The sequence below is a fragment of the Erythrolamprus reginae genome, chromosome 3, assembly GCF_031021105.1.
Source record: "Erythrolamprus reginae isolate rEryReg1 chromosome 3, rEryReg1.hap1, whole genome shotgun sequence".
NCBI classification, from domain to species: Eukaryota; Metazoa; Chordata; class Lepidosauria; order Squamata; family Dipsadidae; genus Erythrolamprus; species Erythrolamprus reginae.
Window position 1 is genome coordinate 50232961 of NC_091952.1, and position 22648 is coordinate 50255608.

The 22648-nt window shown below is 41.1% G+C and overlaps 1 protein-coding gene across 1 annotated transcript in view; it reads right to left on the minus strand.

Moving 5' to 3' along the window:
* Positions 1-22648, minus strand: part of FKBP5 (FKBP prolyl isomerase 5) — a 1202894-nt gene that overhangs the window by 569278 nt on the left and 610968 nt on the right. The gene's annotated exons all lie outside the window — the stretch shown is intronic.

The following is a 22648-nucleotide window of genomic DNA, read 5'->3' on the forward strand; positions in this document are numbered from 1 at the left end:
ACGAATCCAAGCGACCAGTTAGGTCCCACAGAGTTGGCCTTCTCCGGGTCCTGTCGACTAAACAATGCCGTTTGGCGGGACCCAGGGGAAGAGCCTTCTCTGTGGTGGCCCGACCCTCTGGAACCAACTCCCCCCAGATATCAGAGTTGCCCCCATGCTCGTTGCCTTTTGTAAGCTCCTTAAAACCCACCTCTGTCGTCAGGCATTGGAGAACTGAGATATTCCCTTCCCCCTTGGCTTATAAAATTTATGCATGGTATGTCTGTATGTATGATTGGTGTCTTAAATCAAGGTTTTTTAAATTAACTTAAATGTTAGATTTGTTTATATTGTCTTATTATTGTTGTTAGCCGCCCCGAGTCTACGGAGAGGGGCGGCATACAAATCTAATAAATAAATAAATAAGTAAATAAGTAAGTAAGTAAATAAGTAAGTAAATAAATAAATAAATAAATAAATAAATAAATAAATAAATAAATAAATAAATAAATGTGTACGTGTAGATGTAGACATACATGTACATGTATATGCATTGCTTAGCAAGGCAAAACTAGCCCAGGTGAAAATCCTAGAAGGTTATGGTTAGCTGATGAAATCTAAATGAGGACCCGGATTGTGGGGGCAATAGCCTAGCTCTGTTAAACAGTACTATTGCTAACATGTTGTAAGCCACCCTGAGTCTAAGGAGAAGGGCGGCATAAAAATCAATCAAACAAACAAATAAACAAACAAACAGCTTGAAATAGATCTATACTAGTCTCTCTTTATTTCTTGATCAGTTCTTTGCAAATGTGTTTATGTGTGTAACATATTTTTGCTGATAATGAAAAGGAAGAGAGACTAGTTCAAGCTTATTTTGCTCTCATCAGCTAGCCATACCCTTGAGAAGAGTTATATGTTTTTTTTCTGTCTAATTACTCTGCTTATTTTTTGCTACCACACTGTGGGCATGGCTATGCAGGATGCCCTGCATTTTCTTTCAACATCTTTCAGTGCAAATTGGGTGCTCTGGGGCGGAACTCCATTTTTGCTACCCCACTGCGTCCCCCCCCCCCCCCCGTCCAGGCAGCAACCCACCTCTGGCTACACCCAAATTTGGGAGGGGGCACACTGCTTCCTTTTTGCCTCTTGGCCCCTCCAGGGCCCTTATCCAAGGCAGTTAATTTTTTATAGCAGACAAACTATATTCTATATGTGTAACATATTTTTGCTGATAATGAAAAGGAAGGGAGACTAGTATAGATCCATTTCAAGCTATTTTGTTCTCATCAGCTAGCCATACCCTTACGGGATTTTGAACCTGGGGAGTCTGCCTGTGAGGCACTAGCTTTAACTTCTAGACCACAGGTTCTCCTCCTCTCAGCTTGTACCAGGGAAGAGTTATACAGTATATAATCACAGTTTATTGAACAAGGTAGGATTAGATGCAGATGAAGTCCTACTTCAAGAAGCCCTGTTTAAATCATTGGAACTTTAGAGACATTTAAGTTAAATTGATTGATAGTGGGAAGTCTGACTCCATCAGGATCCAATCCATTTAAAATTGAAATGGTGTTTGTTAAAAATGGGAGCATTCGATGCAAAGTAGGTAATGCATACATATTCTATAGTCTTTGATCCGAACAGCTGTGCCTTAAATGGCCTCGAAGGACATTTTTATCATAGAGAAATATGAGAGCTGGACTTTTCTCCTTGAGCCGCTGTCTCTCCTGAAGTCATAACTCCTCATAAGGCAGAATGCCAACATTTGAACTTCTGTAGTATGGGTGCATGTGATGTCATAGCACAATCATGGCATATTTTCAACAAGTTTTTGCTTCTGAAAATGAGCTTAATGTTTAAAGCCAGACTGCATTTCATTATTTTTTTATGTATTATTACATGTTTTTCCATACCTTTTGGTAAGAGGTGGCACAATTTTCTAAACCTAAACATCTGTAATGATAGATTTATGTCTAAATATACAAGTATAGCAAAAGTGGAGACAGAGGTACTCTTAAATTTATACTTATAATCCAATCTAAAAGATGTGTTCTCTCTAGACACCAGTCCATACATATTTTAAAGCACTTCCAGCTTGCTCATTCTTTTCTGCCTCTTCAGAATAACAAAGTGCTGTTATTCAGATAACCATGTATAAACATTTCAGCAGATGTCAAAGCTCTTCTATATACAGTACATGTTTTACCACTGGAATGCCAAGTTTGCTGTTATCAGAAAATTATTTCCTAGCCTATTCTGAATTATTAACCAAATATTCTGGATTATTTTTTTATCTGTCTGAAAAAGCAATCGCCTTGTAAAATATATATATTTGCTTCATAATATCGTGGGTGAGTGGCTATAGGCTCAAAAGGACTTAGAGAATTAGCCTTTGTGCACTAACAAATGTTCAAAGATTTTTTTCCCCCTGGCAGAACAAAACTAACAACAGCTGAGCACCATTTGGTTAGAAATATATTTGATACAGGCTGTAGAAGTTTTCCTTTGTGCTCTACTGTTGTAAATAAAAGCAGAAGAAATTTAAGATCTGTGCAGGGCACAACAGCAAAGTAGGTATTTCATAAAAAACCTAGATTGCTTTGGGCATCAGTTTTTTATCAAACACTTTTGGTGCTACCTTCTAGGTACAGCACCAAAATATAAGCAGTTCCAAACCTAATCACACGAGGGAGCAGTATTTTGGGAAGATTTTTATTACTTAGTCACAAATGTGACAAACATCCACCTCTAACATCTGCAGAAAGCATACATTTGAATATATTTGCAAAGACTTTTCTTCCAAGAAACACTCTTCATAGTATTCCGTAGTACTTTTAAATCAAAGCTGTTTGTCAAAAATAACTTGATTTAAGCTATGTAAACTAATTTCTGTGATAATAATATTCCCTCACGCCTTAAAAAATTAAATCTATTAGATTTGAAAATGTAATGTCGGTTCACATATATCAACACAACTCTGAAAAGAAGATATGGAGAAATGAATAGAAGTTTTGACCTCCAAGACATGACTGAGCATCCCAAGCTTTCTGCCATGACTATATGTTTAATACTCTCCCACAACACACACACTTAAAGGGAAGTGAAAACTAGGACAATTTATATTGGTCATTTCAAAATTTGCAAAACTATCAGCTCATTTTATCAAGTGGGACCTGGACTTCCATGTTATCCCAGTAGCATCAGTAACTAAATATCACAATAAATAGAAATATGAACAATTTTGAGTAAAGTTGGGAGGGGTAGCATTTTGCGGCAATTGTCTTCAAAAATGACAAATACTAAAGGCAGTGTAAAGAGAATGTATAAACTGAGCCAATTTATGAATGATGGGTTGTGCTGTTCAGAAGATATTCATTGGTCCTATACACCACCATAATGACATACTGGTGGTAGACCTTGTTTAGCAATCACAACTGGGACTGGCAACTTGATTGTTAAGTGAAACACCACCACTATTTGCTTATGACTTTAGTTTTCCTTTCTTTTATAGACCTGCAAAGGACTGATCATGAACTTACTTTTTCATCACTGTTGCTACTGTAAATGGAATTAAATGACATAGTCAGTAAACAAAGACTATATGTAATTAGCAGGGATGGGCAGCAGACAGGATGGGGTGGAACACAGTTCCACCGGCAGAAATGAAGCTGTTTGCTCCAGCTGACTATCCCCCCCTCCCATCCTCTCCCTTTTCTTGGAAAGCGGCAGGGAGACCAGCATCGGCAGGAGTTGCAGGGGGCCCTTTTCCTCCTGCCTCTTTTCTCAACAGCTGATTGGTGCCCATTTGCCTAGCTACCCAGCCTGAGGCAGGGGGCAACCCAGGAAGGAGAGCATGCAAAACGCAAAGCAAATTGTCACCCCAGAGAGAGACATTGGTGACGTTGTAAGTCGAGGACTTAACAGTTCACTTGAACAATGATGATAGTTCAAGCCACTCCCACCTGGTCACATGGCTGGCAAGCCACCCTGGTCACATGACCCTCAAGCCACACCCAAAAAATAAGTCACACCCACAGTGTGGCAGTAAAAAATTTGGCTGCCCATTACTGGTAATTAGCATTATCAAGTTTCCTATGTCAGGTTCATACATATAATAGGATGCACCAGTGGTGGAATTCAAATAATTTAACAAGCAGTTCTCTGCTCTAATGACTGGCTGAGTGGGCATGACCTTGGTGGACATGGCCAGGGGTGTGTGACAGACAGCAGTCAGTCTCCTGCAACCCCCTGGGAGCAAGAATAGTCATGAGGAGGGGTGCACTGTACCCCCATGCCTGCAGCCTCCTGGGAGCAAAAATGGGGGGGGGATGTGTGCCACACCCCTCTGTGCTCAATTTTGGGTCTAGTAGGTCTCTCTGAAGTTACCTGGGAGTTGAAATGGGGCATGTGGGGACTCCTGGAAGGGGTGGAGCAACTTCACTAACAGCCCAAACTGCCTGAATCCCACCATGGTATGTGTCAAGGATTATCTTAATCCTAGGTGATAAGTCCATTGTGTTACCATATAAGGTAAAAGAAGGATGTAAGCATGTTAAACATTAATGAATGCTGAGTCATAGGGTGTAAACTGCAATCTGATTGGGCCAGAGCATTATAAAATGCAAAACAACTTTGAAATGTTGTTGGTTGTTTATGTTGGGTGTTTATGTTAGCTGTTGGTGGTGGTAATGTTGGCTGGAAGAGTTTGAGTGTGAGTCAATTATTGAGTTAGAGCTGTAGTGTTGATATGGAGAAACCTCGATTGGTTTAGTATCTACATGTAAGTAAGCTTTACTGCATATTGTAAAAGCAAAGTTTGTTCCTGTAAATAGAAGACTAAGACAGGGGATATTTTGATTGCATTGAAGAGTAAATTCCTAAATTGCCACACTATAAATTCTGGTATCTTGTCAAGTCCTACTGCGTAGCTCTGTATATCTGGACAGTATGTACCAAGTTTTACAAAGACATGCTTTAAAAGTGAAACAAATCTTCAAGTGATGTTATTTAACGACCTAAGAAATTCTCAAAATTAGAAATGTAACAGAAGTTTTCTTCATAGCTGCTATAAAGTTAGCAGCCCCAAATAAAAAATACTACATCAGAATTCCCCAACATAGACCCATTCCTTCCAGTTCTTCTTTGATGGCGTGGGAATGTAGGAATAAAAGCTTTTTCTGTTGGTAGAAGAATAGCTTGGACAAGACCAGAGATGCTGCAAATCTCTCTCTCAACGGAAAGAATCATTGGCCATCGTTAGGAGTAAATCACCATAGCCAAGACCTGTTCGGGGTGAAGGGTGGTTTTCATAGATTTTCCTAATATGATTTGCTCATTGCTACTGTAGTGCCTTTGTGGGTATCTGTGCATCTATGTATATAAATCACTGCATTACTTCACTCAAACTCTGTGGCAGGCATTCAATTTAAATTGATTAAGGCTGATTCAACTTCTCCAGTTATTCTGAGTCTTTGTCAGGAAATAGTTGGCCATTTAAAATCAGAACAAAGGCATGACACCTCTAAATGATGTTGAACAACATATAGTAGATTAGCATGTTGCACAGTTAAAAATTTGGCAACAGGATCAAAAGATAGTTGTGCTTCATGGATAATTATGAAACTTATTAGAAAGAAAAGGGAATATAAACTTTTCCTAAAACAAAAAAAGACATTATTGTTGGGGTCTGGATGGGTGTCAACAAATTCAAACTCAACCCTGATAAGACGGAGTGGCTGTGGGTTTTGCCTCCCAAGGACAATTCTATCTGTCCTTCCATCACCCTGGGGGGGGGAATTATTGACCCCCTCAGAGAGGGTCCACAACTTGGGCGTCCTCCTCGATCCACAGCTCACATTAGAGAAACATCTTTCAGCTGTGGCGATGGGGGCATTTGCCCAGGTTCACCTGGTGCACCAATTGCGGCCCTACTTGGATCGGGAGTCACTGCTCACAATCACTCATGCCCTCATCACCTCAAGGCTCGACTACTGTAACGCTCTCTACATGGGGATACCTTTGAAGAGTGTTCGGAAACTTCAGATCATGCAGAATGCAGATGCGACAGCAATCATGGGCTTCCCTAGGTATGCCCATGTTACACCAACACTCCGCAGTCTGCATTGGTTGCCGATCGGTTTCTGGTCACAATTCAAAGTGTTGGTTATGACCTATGGGTGAACAGTGCAGTCAGGCGGTAGGGAAAGCAAGTAGGATGCTTGGCTGCATAGCTAGAGGTATAACAAGCAGGAAGAGGGAGATTATGATCCCACTATATAGAATGCTGGTGAGACCACATTTGGAATACTGTGTTCAGTTCTGGAGACCTCACCTACAAAAAGATATTGACAAAATTGAACGGGTCCAAAGACGGGCTACAAGAATGGTGGAAGGTCTTAAGCATAAAACGTATCAGGAAAGACTTAATGAACTCAATCTGTATAGTCTGGAGGACAGAAGGAAAAGGGGGGACATGATCGAAACATTTAAATATATTAAAGGGTTAAATAAGGTCCAGGAGGGAAGTGTTTTTAATAGGAAAGTGAACACAAGAACAAGGGGACACAATCTGAAGTTAGTTGGGGGAAAGATCAAAAGCAACATGAGAAAATATTATTTTACTGAAAGAGTAGTAGATCCTTGGAATAAACTTCCAGCAGATGTGGTAGATAAATCCACAGTAACTGAATTTAAACATGCCTGGGATAAACATATATCCATCCTAAGATAAAATACAGAAAATAGTATAAGGGCAGACTAGATGGACCATGAGGTCTTTTTCTGCCGTCAGACTTCTATGTTTCTATGTTTCTATAAAGCCCTTCATGGCACCGGACTAGAATATTTGCGAGACTGCCTTCTGCCGCACGAATCCCAGCGGCCGGTTAGGTCCCACAGAGTTGGCCTTCTCCAGGTCTCGTCGACTAAACAATGTCGGCTGGCGGGACCCATGGGAAGAGCCTTCTCTGTGGCGGCCCTGACCCTCTGGAACCAGCTCCCCCCGGAGATCAGGACTGCGCTCACCCTCCTTGTCTTTCGTAAACTCCTTAAAACCCAACTCTGCTGTCAGGCATGGGGGAACTGAGACATATCCCCTTGCCTATGTAGTTTTATGTATGGAACATTTGTGTGTATGTTTTTATATAAGGGTTTTTTTAGGTTTTTAATGTAAAATTGTTATTTTAGACTTAATATTAGATTTGCCATTGTATACTGTTTTATCTCTGGGACTGCCTTCTGCCGCACAAATCCCAGCGACCGGTTAGGTCCCATAGAGTTGGCCTTCTCCGGGTCCCGTCGACTAAACAATGTCATTTGGCGGGACCCAGGAGAAGAGCCTTCTCTGTGGCGGCCCCGACCCTCTGGAACCAGCTCCCCCCAGATATCAGAGTTGCCCCCACCCTCCTTGCCTTTCGCAAGCTCCTTAAAACCCACCTCTGTCGTCAGGCATGGGGGAATTGAAATTTTTTCCCTTCCCCCTAGGCTTATAGAATTTATACATGGTATGCTTGTTTGTATGATTGGTCTCTTAAATTGGGTTTTTTTCGATTGCTTTTTAATATTGGATTTGTTACATTGTTTTCTTTATTGTTGTTAGCCGCCCCAAGTCTTTGGAGAGGGGCGGCTTACAAATCTAATAAATAATAATAATAATAACAACAACAACAACAACAACAACAACAACATCAAATGAGGTTTTGGCACTCTCTTCTGACTGCAATAGGTTCTGAATAACCAACATTATTCTGAAAATTAGTAAATGATAATTTGGATGAAAAAAAAAGTCTTATAGGCTTGAGTGTCCAAAGAGGAATGGGAGAACCATTATACTAGATTGTTTGCTTGTCATCCCACTCCAGATAATTCTCCAATTAATCTAAAACTTTGTGATGCTACACCTTGGCCCCTTGCCTCATTAAAAGAAATTGAACATCTGATACCGGTGCTGCCATCAGGCAAAGCCTCTGGAGAAGACTATATCTTGGTGATTTATTAAAAAGCTGATATATTGAGAATTTAAAATTTCATTTTTCTAATTTTTCAGCTTCACTTAATGCTTTGGGGGGAAAGCAATTCACATCTTGGACAGTGAAGATAGGAAACATAACAGGATATAGAAAAATGTTGTATGGAGTAGGCAGATTTCGCAATAGGCGATCTCTTGGTTAGTGTCCACATTAGCATACGAAATTGGTTATTATGAAGCAAGGAGTAGAAACATGGTTTTATGAGATATACCTTAATCCATTACTGCCAGCAAGAATGAAGTCATATCAATGAATCTCTTTAAAAAAAACCCAATTATAATGTTAGGAAAATGTTCAATCAGGACAGCAACAATTCTGTTTATGTACCTGATGCACAGTTTATTTATTTATTTATTTATTTATTTATTTATTTATTTATTTATTTATTTATTTATTTATTTATTTATTTATTTATTTATTAGTTGGACTTGTATGCCGCCCCTCTCCGAAGACTCGGGGCGGCTCACAACAAGTAAAAACAGTCACAACAATCCAATTAATTAAAATATTTAACGATTTAAGAAAAACCCCATGTAATAACAAACACACACACAAGCATACCATGTATAAGTTTTTGGGTACATCTTTACTACAAAAATTTAGGGTGGTTAAACACCTTAGTAGTTAAGTGATCCCATCAAGCACTTTTTAAAAAACAGTTTTCCCCCTTTGTTTTTATTAACACAACAATCTGTGCATCTTTGAAAATATTTACAGACCCCTCACATCTTGGATATAAACTGTTTCAACTCCTCCGCTCAAAACGACGGCATAGAGCACCGCTCACCAGAACAACTAGACACAAGAAGAGTTTTTCCCCAAACGCCATCACTCTGCTAAACAAATAATTCCCTCAACACTGTCAAACTATTTACGAAGTCTGCACTTCTATTAATTGTCTCATCGTTCCTATCACTCATCTCCACCCACTTATAATTGCATGAGTGTAACTTTGTTGTTTGTATCTTAACGATTTATATTGACTGTTCCTTAATGATTTGATTGCTTATTTATACCCTATGACAGTGATGGTGAACCTTTTTTTCTTTGGGTGCCAAAAGAGAATGGGTGTGCGCTATCACATATGCGCGATTCCCCACCTCCACCCATAATTCAATGCCCGGAGAGAGCGAAAACAGCTTCCATCGCTTCCCGGAGTCTCTCTGGAGGCTGGAAATGGCCTGTTTCCCAACTTCTGGTGGGCCCAGTAGGCTCATGTTTCGCCCTCCCCAGGCTCCAAAGGCTTCCCTGGAGCTGGGGGAGGGTAAAAACGTCCTCATCCCCCCAGAGGATCCCTGGAAGCCAAAAACACCCTCCCACAGCCTCCGTGTGAGCCAAAAATCAGCTAGCTGGCACACACATGCATGTTGGAGCTGAGCTAGGGCAACAGCTCGTGTGCCAGCAGATATGACTCCGCATGCCACCTGTGACACCCATGCTATAGGTTCGCCATCACTGCCCTATGAGTGTCATTAAGTGTTGTACCTTATGATTCCTGATGAATGTGCTTTATATGCGTGGAACCAAAAAAAAAATCACTGAAATCTTGTGCATGCGAGTGTCCCCTTGCGCAATTTTGCTTCTGTGCATGTGCAGGAAGCAAAATAATGCAAGAAGATGTATCAAGCATGTGTGCATGGTAAAACATTGGTGGTGTGCGGGCAGCGCACTGGTGTCAAGGTAAGAGGAGCCCACTCCTGCAGCAAACCCTGTTCATATTTCTATCAAGAAAACTACATGGGTTTTAAGCTTCCTTTAAAGGATAGTTTACCTATTGTGAGAAGTTTTAGATCCAAATATATTTTATTCTTTATTTACTGTTTCTATCTTCTCTTAAAACCCCATGGCCTGGGAATCAGTGTCTCCACCTCAAGCTGAAACTAAATTAAAACCAAGTAAAAAATCTTTTACCCAAACTTCCTCAAACTTCCAAACTCCCAGACCTAATCCACATATCCAAGGTCTACAACACAAATAGAGTTCATTAAATTAAGTCTCCCAGCAGAACTGCATGTTCACAAGAAGACATAAGCCCCCTATACACATACATACATGCCTCTCAAGTGTCACCCTATAATCCGCATGTAGACACCTCCATATACACCCAGGACAAGTGTTGCTTTACCCCATTTCTCTGTAGTTCCCCATAAAGGCAAATTGTTTGCTTTTAGAAATAAATATTTCTTCTTTCCTCACCGCTGTCTGGATTTAATTTTTACTCATTCTTGTGCAGTCCCAGCCCAAGTTGGAACCTCAAATTATTCTTCTGGCAATGTCCTAACAACTGTTTGTGTTTGCGTCTTTAATTTGCTTTACATATACATTGGGGTATGTAAATACAAGCCCTATTTTCATTCATAGTTATTAACTCATTTAATCCCTGGATTCACTCTGTAATCCTAGCATAAAGGCTAGGATTTTATATTATAATTTATTTATTTATTTATATATACGGTAAATTAAATCTATAATTTCATCTCTGTTAAATTGTTATTGTTACTGTTATTTTAAGGAGTTTGGTTGCCATGATCCTTGCGGTGATTAGGAGTAACAAAATAGTAAATGTTCTTTAATGAGTATGAATGGTCCATGGTTGAGCAATTCATTTCCATAGTGGTGGCGAGACCGGAGCTTTGCAGAGAAGTGTGGGAAAACCCCCTGCAAGCTTGGATTTTGAAAGGGCAAGACAGAACATAATGTTTTCAGATGGATTAAGGATGCCAGGCCTGTTTGCCTCCATGGTACCTTGTTTGAACAGTAAATGTATAAATAAACAAGCATTGAAAAGACGCTAGAACTCTCCTATATTCATGAATCCATTACCACCTGCTGCGTTGCCAGTTGAGAAGACACAAAATGTTAATAGGAAAAACAATTTATGCTGGAACACATATTATTAAAGCAACCAGGAGAAGAGCCAGCCAGGAGGTGCAGCGTGAGATTAAAAGAACATAAATGTGATTTATTTTGACTTATCAGGAGTTCCTCAAGAAATAAAATAATTAAAATGATTGATGGTCTAAAGGCCCTAAAATAGCTTTCACAATTTGATGCCTCAAGGTACTGTATGTCACAATAATGCTCCTATCATCATTATGACCATATATTGGGGGGGAATGAGGCATAATAGGGTTTTTATTTATTTATTTATTTGTTTGTTTATTTTTTATTTTTTATTTTTAGTTAGTTTGTTTGTTAGTTAGTTAGTTAGTTAGTCCAATACACAATAATACACAATGAAGGTTATAGAGGATATATATGAGTAGAATGTATCAAAGAGAGTATAGAAGAGAAAATATAGGAGTAAAATATAACTAGAGAGAATAGCAGAAAAGATAGAAGAGATAGAAGGGATAGAAGAGATAGAAGAGAAGATATCGGAGATATAGGAGAGACTATAGGACAGGGGACTGTAGGAACTCTGGTGCACTTATGTACGCCCCTTACTGACCTCTTAGGAACCTCTTAGGTCAACCCTAGATAGATCATCTACGTAGATAATTTACGCAGATAGATCATCAAGCGTAGATCATCACCTGTTGCAGAAAAGTATGAAAAGGACAAAAAGAAATCTAGGCCTAACTTTCTGTCAATTTTTCTTCACAAATCATTTGAATATTCAACACCATGGTGTCTCGCATCCAACTTTTGCGGCTTTTCTGTACAGAAAATCAAAGCATTTATGTAACTCAAATTTAACACTCACAATAACTACGCCTTTAAACATTTCCACAGAGTACCTAACTGAGCTTGCAAATTACATTCTGAGAAGTTCTGATTTATACAATTGTCTCTCTTGATAGAAGGATGGACTTATTTTCAGGATTAAAGGCTCCCGCCCCCCCCCCCTTTTTTTTTGAGGGAATCACCGTCCCCCCTCTACAAAAAATTGCTGAATGCTTCCTCCCAAAGGCAGCAACCAACTCTTAGGATTGTCAGAGTTAGTTATGCTTTCTTCGTAGTGTAGGGAAACAAACAAGCCAGTTTCCATGACAACTCCAGCAAAAATTGCTTCAAATGACAACAAAACAAGATAAAATTTCTGAGGAGAAGGGAATACTGTATCTCCAAAAGCATGAGAGAGAGATTAAAAACAAATAGATCTGGGCTTACCATTGACTTGCATAAGTGAAGGGAATAGGATTCTGTAAAGTATCTGGTAATTGTTGTAATAGCAATTAGTTTCTGTGGCACTGGTGAATCCTGGATCTGCAAAACCATCTTGGAATCATTAATCTTATATTGTAATGTGAGCCAGAGATTCTCCTTCCTCCTTCCATTCAGGAAACATTTCCTTTGAGAAACTTCTGTGAGGTAGATTAAGACCTAAATGAGATAGAAGATATTTTGCAGATACAGACAGTAGTGGGTTCCTGCCGGCACGGCTAATTGCGTGCAGCTCTGTGGCTCTGGCGCGCAAGTGCGGGTTTGAGCGCAATTTTGCTTCCTGCACCTGTGCAGGTAGCAAAATTTTGCATGGAGACACAAGTGTGTGCATGTTCCAGTGAGGTCTTTTGCTAGGATGTGTTCTGCCAGGCTCTCTGGTATGAGCTTCCCGAAAATTCAAGGGTACAAATTTCAGACACACACACATTTGAAAATTGAAAAGAATGTTCTTTATCACAAAATTCAAAATAAACTAAGCACTCTTTTTGTATTGCAAAGAGCACTCGTCCCAAAGCAACCTGGTAGTCTGTACAATTCCCTTAATCAGTCCTTACGTACTTAGCTTGCAGCTGTGAAGAAATGTCACAGCCCTTCTTCTTCCCCGAAGTGAAACACACACACTTTGCTCTGCTTTGGTTTCAAAGTCATGAAAAATCAACAAACAAAGTCCAGAAACAGCAAAGCAGTCCTGAAGAACAACGATCAGATAATCTTCCACAATGGCCAAACCCACACGCTGCTATTTATATCAGCAGCACTAATTACTGGAGCCCCACCCAAACACAGGTGGCCTCTCTTATCTCCTGTAATATGTCCTCAATTGGTCTCTTCTATGCATAACTCTGCGCCTCCGTGGGTCCAAGACTTCCGCATCCGAATCGACCGAAGATAATGGAGATTGACTTCCTGGGTTGTGTGCCAAGCCCCCCTCTTCTAAGTCACCCCCACCTTCTTCTTCGTCTGAGGAAACTGAACTACCTGACTCTGTTGGCAATAAAACAGGCCTATGACATGTTGAATTTCCCCCTGCATCCACCTCCACATTCCCTGGGGCAGGAGCTCGGCCAGAGCCAACCACAACAGGATGCATGTGTGGTGGAAGCAAAAACCCTTGCCAAAACACGCACACATGTGCGTCCCCATGTGAGGTTTTGGTACCTGCACAGGTGCAGGAAGCAAAATTGTGCTCGAACCCGCGCTTGCACACCAGAGCCGCAAAACTGTTCACAATTAGCCATGCCGGCAGGAATCCACTACTGGATAAGCTCATTGTCTATATGTGGTCCTCACAATAACAGTTCATTCTGTAAAAACTCTGGAGGCTATTGTATGATGTCACACATAATTGCAACAGGACCTGCTTGAAAATCATAAAAAATACTCTATGGGTTCAATTAATGGCACTGATTAGTTCACAAATGTTAGCTGTTTCTGGCCCCAATCTTGAGAAAGTTACCATAAAGTTACCATAAGCATCCCCACATGCTTGTATATCTCAAATGCTTGTATGTTATGGGTTGTGTGAATGTTTATTATATTGTTATTATGAAAATCAATAAAAAAGAAGTCTGATTAGAAATGGAAATTCATTGTCCTAAATCCACAGGTTTCTTTATTGGATTTTTCCAATGTCAGAACTCAGGTCAGAAAGGACTAACAGTGAAGGTGAACCAGGCAATACTCAGGATCTTCTGAAGTGAAGAGCCACCTGCTCTGCTCCTCAAACTGGAATCTGGAGGTTTGCCTTTGAGCATGTGATAATTTAAGCTCAGATCACTTTGCTATCAGTATTCACAAATCTTTGAAGTTTCTCCATCCATTTCCCTATGTTTAGTAAGCAATCTGATAAAGTACATCCATTCATCTACTTGCTCTTCTAGGTTTTTTTGCATCATCGGTTCTAATATCTACTGCCTACCTTTGGGCTTTCAGCTAATAACACATAATGTGTACACAGAAGCACAAATCATTCATGTTCCAAACTAACACTCTTCTAAATATCACATTCATACACAAAGTGATCCCCCCCTCTCCCTCCCCCACCTCTCTCTCACACACAGAGAGTCGCAGAGCCAGGATAGGATGAGAATGATGTACACATCTTAGTGTTTGTTCTGCCGGCGTGTCCCAACCACCCATAATTACAAGGTAATTAGTCCAGAAAGACACACAACACAGGATAGAAGGAAAACCAAAAGTCTTTATCAACAGAAAAGCAGAAAAAAACCCTTTTTAAATGTCAAAGGGATTTTCTGATACACACAAGGCACAGGTTAAATGCAATCCAATTTCTCACCCAATAACTGGGAAATTGAGTCCAATTCTAAAGTCCAGAAAGTCCACACGCAAACTTGAACAGGGAAACAGAAAAAACCACGATCTTGACGAAACTATGAATCAGATAAACTTCCACAAGGCTAAATCAGCATGCTGCTCTTTTTATCTGTAGCACTAATTACAGCAGCCCCACCCAACCACAGGTGGCCTCACTTATCTCCTGTAATAATCCTTCAGTTGTTCTCTCCTATGCATCACTCTACACATGCGTGGGTCCGTCATAAGTTCTTGTTCAGAATCCAGGGATGATAAGGATGATTGATCTCCTCCTGGGCTGTCTGCCAAACTCCCCCCTTCCCTGCTACTCGCACTTCCTTCATCAGAGGAGCCTTCGTTGGGAGATTCTATCGGGAGCAAAACAGACCTGTGGCATGTGAATGTTTCCCCCACCTCCACATTCTTTGGGGCAGGAGCTGGGCCGGGACCAACCACAACAGAGTTCCTTGATTTCTCAATAGCTTTCAGTACTATATCTTATTGGACCCATCTTCAGCATTTGGGACTGGGAGGCATTATTCTTCTTTTCTCTGTGGCTGGTTTCAATTGTTGTTGACAGGGAATGAAGCAGGGCTTGGCTCCCTCTGTCCTTTTGTTTAACATTACATGAAACTGTTGGGTGAGGTTATCCTATCAGTTTGGGGTCAGTTATCATCAATGTGTGGATGACAGCCAATTATATATTCTTGACCCTGGGCTGACCAAGTGACGCAGTTGAAGTTGTGATCGACTGCCAGGAGGGAAGAAGAGGCCCAGCTCATTGTTGACAAGATGAAGTGACTTTGTTTACATGGCTTCTCTCCTTTGGTTCCAGGGATCGTTCAAGTTTAGTCTTTAATGGGATTGGACATTCACCATTTGAGTTTCTAATCCATTGGTCTTGCTAGACTCACAGCCAGGGGTGGCTGCAACTCATGGGGGCACGAGTGCTGCGCATGCAAACATGCACATACAACCCCCCTCCCAAAATACACCAGCTTCAAAAAGAAAATGGTGACACATTGCACAATGCCACAAACTCAGCTTCTGTCCATCTGCAGAAGAATTTTAGAAAAATAAAATAAAATTCAAAATTCGATAGATTCAATTTGGTGACATCATTGTGACATCACCAGCAGGTTGCTACCAGTTTAGGCGAAATAGTCCGAACTGGGAGCAACCCACCCCTGCTCATAGGCCGTGCTTTAAAAATAAGTGGCCTATTCACAAGAGCTTTGCAAAGGCCTTCGGACAGGAGTTCTGGATGCATCTGGAAGGTCCTACAGATTTCGATCACTTTCAATTTTTATTATTTTTATTATTATTATTATTATTATTATTATTATTATTATTATTATTATCATCATCATCATTATTATTTATTAGATTTGTATGCCGCCCCTCTCCGTAAGAACAAATCTAATAGTTAAAAAAACACTAAACACCCCATTATTAAAAGCAAGCATACGCACAAACATACCATGTATAAACTGTATAGGCCCGGGGAAGATGTCTCAGTTCCCCAATGCCTGACGGCAGAGATGGATCTTAACAACTTTACGAAAGGCAAGGAGGGTGGGGGCAGTTCTGATCTCTGGGGAGAGCTGGTTCCAGAGGGTCAGGGCCGCCACAGAGAAGGCTCTTCTCCTGGGTCCCGCCAAATGACATTGTTTAGTCGACGGGACCCGGAGAAGGCCAACTCTGTGGGACCTAACCGCTTGCTGGGATTTAATTTAATTCATTAAATTTATAAGCCACGCAACTCCTTTCAGACTCTGGATGGCATACAGCAAGTAAAAACAATGTAAAAACAGTTAAAACCCCAGAAATAAAATAGTCATTTAACAAACATTCATTTCTTCTTGGCTGGAACTAGATGGTTTTACACAACAGCTCCAGGCCTGCCGGCAGAACCAGGTTTTAACGGCCTTTCGGAAGGCTAGTAGTTTAACTGAACTACTGTGATGTGCTGTACACTGAGTTGTCATTGAAGGCCACTGTTCTGCCACGGGTGGACCACAACAGCCACTCGGAAGATACAGCTGGTCCAGAATGCAGCACATGCCGACAGTGATCAATGTGTCACAGTATTCCCAGGCTTCCCTGCTGCTTCACAAGCTGCACTGGTTGCCATTTGGCTTCCAAGAACAATTCAAGGTGTGGATTATGACTTACTAAGTCTTTCATGGTATAGGACCTGGTTGCTTGTGCGACCGCACGTCTCCATATTTTTGTCTGAAAGGTGAGGTCAGCTTCAGTGGGCAGATTCCAGATCCCATAAAACAGTGATGGCATGACTAACCTTTTTTTGGTTCGCATGCCAAAAGGGTGTATGTGAGTGTGCTAGCACACACGCATATGCCCACACCCCTTCCCTCCCTCCACACATGCAAACTCCCGTGCTGCTCCTGTGTATGCGCACAATTCCCCCCATCCCTGCGCAAGTGCACAGGCTTCACTGAAGCTTGGGATGGTGAAAAAACGGGCAAACTGGAATTTTGGAAAAACGGACTTTCGGTTTGCCCATTGGACTCTTTTTTGCATACCGGAGCCTTTGGGGAAGCTTCCTGAAGCCCTGGAGTGCAAAAAACACCACAATGGGGAAACCGGAAGTCTTTTTTCTGAACTTCCGGTTTGCCTGTTGGGCAGGTTTTGCCCTACGGAGAATGAAAGGGCCTTCCCCAAGGCTGAAAATCAGCTGCTTAGTGTGCCCATGAGCACTGGAGCTGACATAGGGCAATGTCTCACATGCCCTTGGATACAGCTCTGTGTGCCACTGGTTTGCCATCACAGCCGTAGAATAATCCGGCAAGTGAGTCTTCTCAGTGATGGCTTCTGCCCTGTGGAAAAATATTGCCCTGGGAAATCTGTACTGCTCCTGCCATTTTTGTCTTTTTTGCAGATTGTTCAAGATCTGTTTTCTCTCTCTCGCAGGTCTTTGGCTATGATGATGGTTCATCCCCTTCATGTTTTTGTCTCTTGTCTTCCAGTCAGCTATATTCTTTTTCCCTGATATAGACTATTTGCTGCCCAGAGTTGCTGTGGAATCGGGTGGCCTTAAAATTTAAAGAATAAATAAAATGTAAAAATTAAAAACGAATCTTTAATAACCGGCTAGAAGCTGCAAAAGACGTGTGGTAAGTTAATGTGGCAGTAGACTTTAGGAGAAATAGCAGGGCAAGGACTGACTAATAACATCCTAGCAAACATTAACAGAGGAAAACAATCCATCCCCTTTTTCATTAACAAGAAGCAGCTTCCAGGTTGGGAGCCCTTTGCAGCAATTTCTGCTGACCAGATACTTCATTCTCAGCATTGCTGTGAGCTTAACGCAGCCTGACTCTGATGCAGTGACTGTAAAACACATGTTGGCACAGCTCCCGGGCTGCCCTGCCTTCCCTGGCTTGACAGGGTTGGACTCTAGGCAGAGGGATGGGCCGAGGGATTAATAGGTGTGAACAGTTATTTTCTCAGCTTGTCTCTTTCAGGAATAATTGTCTTGACTTGGCTCTTCACAAAAACCCTCCCTGCTTCATGGCACCTTCGGCAACATTTAACACAGTTGGGCAAGTTGTAATGAAGCAACCTGACCTTCCTACTCAAAAAAACCACTGAGGATGCTGAAAAAAGGAAAAGACAAGACAAGAGGCCTCTTCTGTTCCCATGGTTACATCACGGGCCTTGCAAATTGTAACCCCTCTACTCTCATTTACCTTTTTGAACTGTTGGTTTCAAAGCACCTTCTAAAATGATTAAACAGCGATGGTTTAAATTTTTAAAAAGCCGATCAGCATTAGATACAGCTGTTGATTTGCAAATCACTTAATCGTTACCTTTTCTGGCTTAATTAGAAGCCTGCAAAGTAGACTAGCATTATCGTTCTCATTGTACGAGTTACCGGAGGATGTTAAGAGAGTATAAGTTGTTCAAGATAATTCGGGTGAGAAAAGATTACAGAGTCATTGGGGAACAGCAATTTCGTTGTCTTAAATCTGTGACTTGTTTTCAACTAATGTTTGGCCTCTGAATCCAAACATAACCCCAGTTTTTGTCTATCACGTCAACTTTTTAAGCTACAGTATTTCCTCAAAAGTCATACAAATTGTGCATATAAAGGAAAGTAAAAACGTACCAAATACACTGTTTACAAAGAATAATTTTATTGATACAAAGGCTACAATGGTTACTGAAAGTTAAATTATGTTAATACAAATAATTGTTTTTTATCAAATGGTAATTATACACATTAAGGTAAAATTTTTCACTTATAGCTTTTTCTGGAGTGTTTAATCTGTGGACATTCTCACTTGATGCTCCAAAAATATTCAGCCATCACATGTCCATCCCATCTACCTTGTGACACATGGCCTCCAAATCTTGGTGGAATCGCTCACCCTGCTCATCACTGACTGCACCAAGATTTTCCAGGAAGTTAGTAAGATGGTTATGTAAAAAATGCAATTTGATGCTCATGTTGCCTAATTAATTATATTATATATATAAGGTGTAGAGAAAAAAACTTGATGGGGTAGAAGAAAACTAACTATAGTTTTGAAACCAGCATGCCTATTTGTTTGTTTGTTTGTTTGTTTGTTTGTTTGTTTGTTTGTTCGTTCGTTCGTTCGTTCGTTCGTTCATTCATTCATTCATTCATTCATTCAATTTTTATGCTGCCCTTCTCCTTAGACTCAGGGCGGCTTACAACATGTTAGCAATAGCACTTTTTAACAGAGCTAGGCTATTGCCCACAATCCGGGTCCTCATTTTACCCACCTCGGAAGGATGGAAGGCTGAGTCAACCTTGAGCCGATGATGAGATTTGAACCACTGACCTTCAGATCTACAAGTCAGCTTCAGTGGGCTGCAGTACAGCACTCTACCTGCTGTGCCACCCCGGCTCGTATAATTAACTATAAAAAAGCTCAAAAATCAAACAACAAAAATTGTGTTATGAATTGTTCCCCAGTGACTGATTAACAGACTTGGAAGAGACTTTATAGGTCATCTCCTAGAGGTCATAGGTTCAATGCCTCCTTCAAGGAGTAGACCCTACTACACCATTTCTGACAAATGACAGTCCAATCTCTTCTTGAAAGTCTCAACTGATGAAGCTCCCACAACTTGAAGGCAAGTTGTTCCATTGGTTGATTATTCTCTCCGTCAGAAAGTTCCTCCTTATTTCTAGGTTGAATCTCTCCTTGATCAGTTTCCATCCATTCTTCCTTTTCTGGCTTTCATTTCATTTCATTTCATTTTATTGGATTTGTATGCCGCCCCTCTCCGTAGACTCGGGGCGGCTAACAACAGTGGTAAAAACAACATGCGACAATCCAATACTAAAGTAGCTAAAAACCCTTATTTTAAAACCAATCATACATACAAACGTACCATACATAAATTGTAGAAGCCTAGGGGAAAAGAATATCTTAATTCCCCCATGCCTGACGACAGAGGTGGGTTTTAAGAAGCTTACGAAAGGCAAGAAGGGTGGGGGCTATTCTAATCTCTGGGGGGAGTTGGTTCCAGAGGGCCGGGGCCGCCACAGAGAAGGCTCTTCCCCTGGGTCCTGCCAAACGACATTGTTTAGTTGACGGGACCTGGAGAAGGCCCACTCTGTGGGACCTAATTGGCCGCTGGGATTCGTGCGGCAGAAGGCAGTCCCGGAGATAACCTGGTCATGAAGGGCTTTATAGGTCATAACCAACACTTTGAATTGTGACCGGAAACTGATCGGCAACCAATGCAGACTACGGAGTGTTGGTGTGACATGGACATATTTAGGGAAGCCCATGATTGCTCTCACAGCTGCATTCTGCACGATCTGAAGTTTCTGAACATTTTTCAAAGGTAGCCCCATGTAGAGAGCGTTACAGTAGTCGAGCCTCGAGGTGATGAGGGCATGAGTGACTGTGAGCAATGACTCCCGATCCAAATAGGGCCGCAAGTGGTGCACCAGGCGAACCTGGGCAAACGCCTCCCTCACCACAGCTGAAAGATGTTTCTCTAATGTGAGCTGTGGATTGAGGAGGATGCCCAAGTTGCGGACCCTCTCTGAGGGGGTTAGTGATTCCCCTCCCAGGGGAATGGATGGACAGAGGGAATTGTCCTTGGGAGGCAAAACCCACAGGCCTTCTTGGAAAAGAGCGGGGGTACATTTGGAACAAGGGCTCTCACTGATGAGAAACTATTCCAGGAAACCTGAGGAGAACATGAACAATAACAAAAAGGCAAGATAACTATTAAAGTACAGATTATAAAGACTAATTGTCAGGCTTAAGCTGCATCGGTGGTCTCAAGGAGACCAAGCGCTCATAAATCATGAGATGGTAATCCTATTCTGTGCCATGTTGTTGCAAGTGATTAGTCGATTTCAATCAGTAATATATTTGATAGATTTCTTCCACTAACTCTTTTTTTCTTTCTTGATTAATTTAAAGATTAGTTTGTCCAGTAAAGATATCACTTGAGTCAAATTTCCAATCTCTCTGATGTTAAGTACAGACAATGATTGGTGTTGGTAATACCAATTCTTCAACTCACCTTCTGACTTCCCCATTAAACATAGGGGAGTTTGCTATTGGTTTCATAGATAAGCCTATACCATTACAGTAAGCGCTTAATTTTCCCAGGACACTCAAGAGAACAGCAAGTGCTGCTGCCTGGCCTTGTTGTCTTAAATGAGTAATATGCTCTCAGGAAGTCAAGGGTTGGACCTGAAATGTGGTAGATGCTATTACTGATTTCATTAGCTCAGTGCTTCTCAAATAGTGGGGTGCACCTCCCTGGGAGGGCGCGGAGCAATGGCAGGGGGCGCGTGACCCAGGGGAACGTGGGGGGTTTTCTGCCGCAGGGAGTAGGCTGTGTGTTCTACCCAGTGAAGAGCTGCAAAAATGTTTACTACCACGCTGGGGATATGACTTATTTTCTGGGTGTGGCTTGCCGGCCATGTGACCAAGTGAGAGTGGCTTTATGATCATGTGACCAGGGGGTGGCTTAAAGGTCATATGACTGGCTTAAAGGTGGCCAACTTGACGTCAGTCTCGTCAAGGGTTTGGGTTAGGGTGCCTGGCCTCTCCTCAAAGAGATACAATTTCCCTATCGATTTACTATTACTGAACATCCAAAATGTACTATTTAATTCTATGCATATATGCTATATGTCTACATACTATATGTACATATGTGTACATATTATGTTTATATGCCATATGTGTACATACTATGTGTACATGTGTACATACTATGTGTACATATGTGTACATACTATGTGTACATACTATGTGTACATATGTGTACATACTATGTGTACATATGTGTACATACTATGTATATATGCCATATTACATATTACATAAAATACATATTACATATTACATAAAATACATATTACACACAGGCACACAAAAATATACATTATCTACTATAGAAACTGTATGTGTATGTACATGCATGCATGCACGCACAGCTCTTCTATAATAATAATAATAATAATAATAATAATAATAATAATAATAATAATATAAAAAATAAAAATAATTTATTAGATTTGTATGCCACCCCTCTCCGAAGACTTGGGGCGGCATACAAATATATACATTCAACCTCATTTACTGCAATAGGAAAAACATACCTAGAGCTCAATTTTTTTCCCTACCGGTTCTGCATACCTGACCAAAGTTTTTCTACCGGTTCTGCATACCTGACTGTACCCGTAGGAGCCCATCACTTGTCCTACCTGACTCTTGTACCAGTACCTCTATCGCATTTCTCGGCATAGTGTCCAGGGCTGCCCATTCTAACAGAAAACGTCTCATGAGTTCAATCAAATTTCTTTAACTCATGAGACATTTTCTTTTTAAAATGACCTGCCCTGGATACAACACCTAGGAATGTGATGGAGGTACCAGTGCAACTGTCAAGTAGAATGCGCATCTCATGGTGGGGCGCAATTTGGGGGTGGCAGTTCGGGTGGCAGGCCACGAGATGCGAGTTGGCGGAGAGTTGGGGGTACAAAATTTACTTCTTCCTGGGGAAGGAGCACTGCGTTAACTGAATGTCCCCACCCAGTATGAATGCTGAGCCAAAGCTTATTGAAGATAAAATCTTGGCTCTTGGCCAAGAGAGAGGAGTTTTTATGCATATGTTCTGGGAGTGTTCAG